At 58.7% G+C, this 6,000-nt stretch overlaps 1 long non-coding RNA gene across 1 annotated transcript; it reads left to right on the top strand.

The window, feature by feature from the left end:
- Positions 1 to 235: 235 nt before the first annotated feature.
- LOC147347883 (uncharacterized) lies at positions 236 to 2,230 on the top strand. The gene is made up of 3 exons (XR_015152912.1): positions 236 to 741; positions 1,088 to 1,380; positions 2,016 to 2,230. It is a non-coding gene; the product is annotated as an uncharacterized LOC147347883 (long non-coding RNA).
- The last annotated feature ends 3,770 nt before the right edge of the window (positions 2,231 to 6,000 follow it).

The raw sequence follows: 6,000 nt of genomic DNA, 5'->3' as shown, positions 1-6,000 counted from the left end.
GTATTGTTCAGATTCATCTGGGTTTACCTCAACATTTCCTGACATAAATGTGCCAAAGACGTATCTCTGATCTAGTTGACCTGAAATCAGATTCCAATGCACATTCATTTGCCAAAAAAAAAAAAAAAAGAATGGTCAAAGAGAACATGACGAAATATTAGAAACACACGAAAGTTTAATTTCCCTGGAGAGCCCTGCGGATGTACGGCCAGAGGAAGCCCAGCACGGACGGCTCACAGGCGACGCGGCTCAGACCAGAATCGTCTCTGGTCATCAGCGCTTTGTGCCCGGAGCCCAGGGCGTAAGGCCCGTGTGATACCCACAACAGGCTGGCAGGCGCCCCCTGGCCCTGGGAGTCCGCCACCACCTGCCGGGTTTCTGGGAGACTGGAAGATGGCACCTACATCATTGACCAGAGAGCCTGGTGCATCAGCCCTGTTTGGGGGCTTCCTTGTGGGTGAAGGAAGGTCGCTCAGCCCTGCTTTGAGGAGGGAACATTTCAAAGCCCCCAGTTCCACCTTCATGCCAGCTGGGGTCTCCCACCCTGCGCCTGCGCTGTGTCCACATCAGACACTGCACGGATATGGAGGGTGGCCACCCCCCTCCACCCCCTGAGGGTCCCGGGATGCAAGCTGGCCCCCGCATCCAGGCTCAGGGACAGCAGCCTCCTCACTGCTAGCATGCTGTCTCCACAGCAGGACCGGGCCACATGTCAATCCCGTCTGGATGTTTGGGGCACAGGTGAGTTCAGAGCACCCAGAGGAGCGAGGGGTGGGGGAGCTCCCCTGCTGCCTCACTGGGGGCAGTGCCAGCCTCAAAGGGGCAACGGGGGAGTCAAGCCTGGGGGGCATGGAGCAGGTACGAGGGGAGTCCATGTGACAATGTGGTGCTGAGTGTTGAATGAACTTGAAATCAAAGACAAAACCACAGCCCATGAGAGGAAGCGGAGAGGCTGTAGAGAGTGAGGCTGCAGGGATGGAAAAGCGGCCGTGGGGGGCGGGGCCGCAGACACCCAGAGACACGGGGCTCTGCTTTTTCCTTCCCTGATGACAGCGGTGATTGTTTTGTTGTTTTTCTGGTTTTTCAGACTTTGAAGTGATCCGTTAGGGGATTCATAAGAATCAGGGTAAACAAGCAGCCCAGCACATCTCCATGACATGCCACTGGCCTCTGTGGTTTCCGAGCGGGCGTTACGACAGAGTCTGGAACAAACACTGGTGAGGCGTGGAGCTTCGCCCGGAGCCCAGGTCTGGCCTTTCCGGAAGCTGTCATGGGAACCGATCAAAGAAACTGCAGGAAAACGGCAGCAAGTGGATCAGCCACGGTGACCACACCTGCCCTTGGCAGAGCACAGCCGGAATGAGCAACAATCAGAGACGGGTGAGGGGCACGGTGGGCCCCTCGGAGACCCTGGGGTGGAGACCCCCGAGTCTGCAAGTGCACAGCCCTCGTGGGCCCTGGGGTCGGGAGGCCCGGGCGCTGGACTCCAACAGGTCCAGCCCTCGAGGAGGCGAGGGCAGGGGCCTCGCTCACGGCACGCAGGGGCATCGGACCTCTGCAGGCTCAGCGCCAACTCACGGTTTTAAGGGACGTATTTTCGGCCTGTCCCTGAACGCCTGCCCGGTTCCGATCCTGTGTCCCCTCCAGGCTGGGGCTCCCCGTCCCTCCCCGGCCGATTCCCAGGGTGTGGAGCCCGCCAGTCCCCTCCCCCGGCCTGCCCGGAGGATGCAGGGCGGGACACGCCTGTGGGGCAGTGCCAGGCGGGGGAGGGAAAGTTCTAGAGCAGCGTGACCAGGGGGCTGCAGACTGACTGACAGGAGGGGCCCTGCTGTTGTGCGGGCCGCAGCCGCCCACCGGGGGTCCCGGGCTTCCAAGGCTCCTGCTGCCGCTGAGCAGGCATCACCCCCGGCCTGTCCGGAGCTGGGGTCGGGGGGCGCTCTACTGTGTTGGGAAGGTGGACGGTGGGTGACGAGGGGCGCTTACCCCTCAGAACCCACCTGGTGACTTTAACACAGCACAGGACAAACACAGACAACCCGCCGCTCCTGAAGGTCCTGGGAGAGCAGGCGCCTCGGTGGAAACAGTGATGGAGCCTCGAGGGGCCTGGGCAGCGGAGCCGCGGCCCCGGCCTGACTCAGGGAGGAAGTCGTGTTTCCACTCAGCTCAAAACAAGTGGTTTCAGGACGGCGCGTGTGTCACCGGCATTTCCCTGTTGTGTTTATGAGACAAGGTGGGAATAGGCCCCGTGGTTACTCTAATCTTGCCTTTTACAAGAAACAAGAAGCCCCCAGTGGAACACTAGGAGGGGGCCGAGAGGCAGGAGGTGCCGGGGAAACCCGAGGACGCCCGCAGGGAGGGGGCCCGCTCCAGGCTGGGCCCCGGGCCGAGCCCCCTGTCCAGCGGCGCCTTCTCAAGATGGGCTGTGCCAACAGCCGACATCCGGGGGGCAGGAGACACAGGTCCACCCCAGGGTGAGGCTGGGCCGGGAGCCCTGGAGGATGGTCAGCATGCAGCAGGTGTGTGGGGTGCCAGGCCCCTTGAAAGGCTGGGGCCCAGGCATCCTAGGGACCCTGAGGTCGGCAGTTTCCCCAGAAACCAGTTCAGAGGTCACAGCTCCTACCCTGTGGGGACAGGGCTACACTGTTAAGGGCTGAAGTGAGAAAATGGCTGTTCTGTTGACATGTGAATGGTGTCCGCCACCCTGGGGAGGCGGCCTGACTCCTAGAACACAGCGTCTGTGGGGGCCCAGCCCCAGGCCCCAGCTGTGGAATGTGAGCCAGGGGCCGGGGGCCAGGGACCAGGGACCAGGGGCCAGGGACCAGGGGCCAGGGACCAGGGGGCCGGGGGCCTGGGGCCGGGGGCCGGGGGCCGGGGGGCCTGGGGCCGGGGGCCTGGGGCTGGGGACCAGGGGGCCGGGGGCCTGGGGCCGGGGTCCGGGGACCAGGGGGCCGGGGGCCTGGGACCAGGGACCGGGGACCAGGGGGCCGGGGGGCCTGGGGCCGGGGTCCGGGGACCAGGGGGCCGGGGGGCCTGGGGCTGGGGCCGGGGGCCTGGGGCCGGGGGCTGGGGGCCTGGGGCCTGGGGCCGGGGGCCATGGGCCGGGGGCCTGGGGCCGGGGTCCGGGGACCAGGGGGCCGGGGGCCTGGGGCTGGGGCCGGGGGCCTGGGGCTGGGGCTGGGGCCCTGGCCTCCTGCCCTCGGAAGCAAGGTTCAGAGGAGGCTCCAGGATGAGCAGCCCGGGTGAGCTGCCTTTGAAGTGCCACGCGGGTTTGTGTCTATATTTAAACCAGAGTGAAAGACAATGAACCAGATGAAAGAGTTCGCTGAAAACAGCCTCCTCGGCAGTGGTGACGCCGGGCAGCCGGCCGTCTGGGCGAAGCGTGTGTTCCACTCACCTGTTTGGGTGGTGATCAGGCAGCAAAACAACGGGAGAAAAAAATCCCCACTTTTTCACAAGGAGGCTTTACTGGAAAATCTTCTAATAAACAGAGTCGGAAGCACAGCAATCTCGAAACCGCCTTCTCTTCGCTCAGTGCTGTTTTCACGATGGGCTCTCTCCGTGGCCAGCGCCCTGAGGCCTGGGCACCAGGTCCCCCCTGGTGGCCGGCGGTCACACGCCGCACCCCAGGCTGCACCCCTGTCATCCGTCAGGGGCTGAACTGGTCCCCTCAAGATTCATGCGCTGCAGCCCTAACCCCGCACCTCGGGTCTGGAGACGGGCCTGTAAAGAGGTGAAGTGGGGTCCTTCGGGTGGGTCCTGACCCCACAGGACTGGTGTCTCAGGCCAAGAGGAGGTGAGGACACAGGCCACACGGCACGCACAGGGCGACCACCGCCTGGGGGCAGGGGCACGGGCGGCACGCGCAGGCCCAGGACAGCGGCCTCGGGAGGACACCCTGGGCCCGGCCGGCCAGCCTCCAGGGCTGAGTGCAGACACCTTCCTGGCCCAGCCACCCTGTCTGTGGTGCTGCTGTTTGTGGCGGCCTGGGCAGACCCACACCATCTTTCTAGACACTTCTTTTTTTAAGAAAAAGGAAGCTTGGACGTCAGCAAGTCCCCCTCACTTTACAGACGAGAAAAATGAGCCCCCACATCTGTGATGCATCTGAGCTCAACCCACAACCACTGAGCAAGTTGATGGGCTCCCCCTACCAGGAGGCTGGCCAGGGCAGCGTGAGAACTGAGGCTGCCAGGGGCAAGTTCCGGACACACTTTAAAGGCAGACAACAGGATCTGCCAATCGATCCAATGTGGGCCAAGTCCTGAGACCTGGCTGCAGAGACCCAAGGTCCTAAGCTCAGACAAGGTACCCAAGGTCTCGGCGGGGCCGGGGGGTCCAGGCGAAGCCAAGAGGGAGCGTGGGGCTGCTGAGAGGGTCATAGGCGGGGCGAGGATGCTGGGAGGGGCCGGGACTCGCGCCCGCAGACGCAGACGGCGCGCCCAGCCCTCGGTGTGGAAGAGCTACAGGCCGCTCCTCCGCCCCTGGGCTCCGTCATGAATCCTACGTCTGCAGGCTACAGACCCCATGGCACGTTTTCTTATTTTTGTTTTAGACAGGCTTTTAAAGCAATTAAGAAAAAGCGTCATTGATGTATATTCTTTCTCATTTTTAAAACATTCAGTGTTCTTCAGTGTGTGTGTAGGTCATAATTTCCACCTAGCATCTTCCCCTTTGATTGAATATCTTCCTTGAACATTTCTTATAAAATAGGTCGTTCTTTGCTGGGAACGAATTGCTTCAGCTTTACTTTGTCTGAAAACACCTATACTCTACCCCCTCATCTTGGAGAGCTACGCTGACTTGGTAAAGAATTTCAGATGGGCAATTTGTTTCAGTACTAAAGATGTTTCTCCACTTTCTTTGGCAAGGTTAGTCCTCCTATAATTTCCACTCATCAAATCCACCTGTTTAGGCTACAAATATGTTCAATACATCTTCTATGAGACAGCCATTCAAATACTTGAAGACAGGTATTATTGAACAGTATATTAATTTAAAGACTCAGTGCCAAGGTGCCAGGTACTGTCACAGGAAATCGGCGTAACTGTAGCTTTCCAAGACGGTGTGGCAGGTGAACCTCCATGGAGCCAGCGAGGCCTGGCTGGTGAGGCTGAGTCAGGGGCTGCGGCCACCCTATCCGTGAGGAACCACCACCCCAGCTTCACTCGGCATCGTGTGTCCTCCTGAGAAGCGGCCTCAGTGGCCGGCCAGGCCTTACCCAACTGGCTTGAGGCTGTAGAAGCTTAGAATTTATACTGGAAGCCTGAAAGTGAAAGTGAAGTTACTCAGTCTTGTCTGACTCTTTGTGACCTTATGGACTGTAGCCTACTGTGGGCAGGAATCCCTTAGAAGAAATGGAGTAGCCATCATGGTCAACAAGAGAGTCCAAAATGCAGTACTTGGATGCAATCTCAAAAACAACAGAATGATCTCTGTTCATTTCCAAGGCAAACCATTCAATATCACAGTAATCCAAGTCTATGCCCCAACCAGTAACACTGAAGAAGCTGAAGTTGAACGGTTCTGTGAAGACCTACAAGACCTTTTAGAACTAACACCCAAAAAAGATGTCCTTTTCATTATAGGGGACTGGAATGCAAAAGTAGGAAGTCAAGAAACACCTGGGGTAACAGGCAAATTTGGCCTTGGAATACAGAATGAAGCAGGGCAAAGACTAATAGAGTTTTGCCAAGAAAATGCACTGGTCATAACAAACACCCTCCTCTAACAACACAAGAGAAGACTCTACACATGGACATCACCAGATGGTCAACACCGAAATCAGATTGATTATATTCTTTGCAGCCAAAGATGGAGAAGCTCTATACAGTCAGCAAAAACAAGACCAGGAGCTGACTGTGGCTCAGACCATGAACTCCTTATTGCCAAATTCAGACTTAAATTGAAGAAAGTGGGGGAAACCACTAGACCATTCAGGTATGACCTAAATCAAAGCCCTTATGATTATACAGTGGAAGTGAGAAATAGATTTAAGGGCCT

This window comes from Bos grunniens, chromosome 23, assembly GCF_055505025.1.
Source record: "Bos grunniens cultivar Pamir isolate PY7600 chromosome 23, Bosgru_T2T1.0, whole genome shotgun sequence".
In the NCBI taxonomy this organism is placed as follows: Eukaryota; Metazoa; Chordata; class Mammalia; order Artiodactyla; family Bovidae; genus Bos; species Bos grunniens.
Note: the sequence above shows the minus strand (reverse complement) of the source record. Positions and strands in the feature narration are given on the sequence as shown.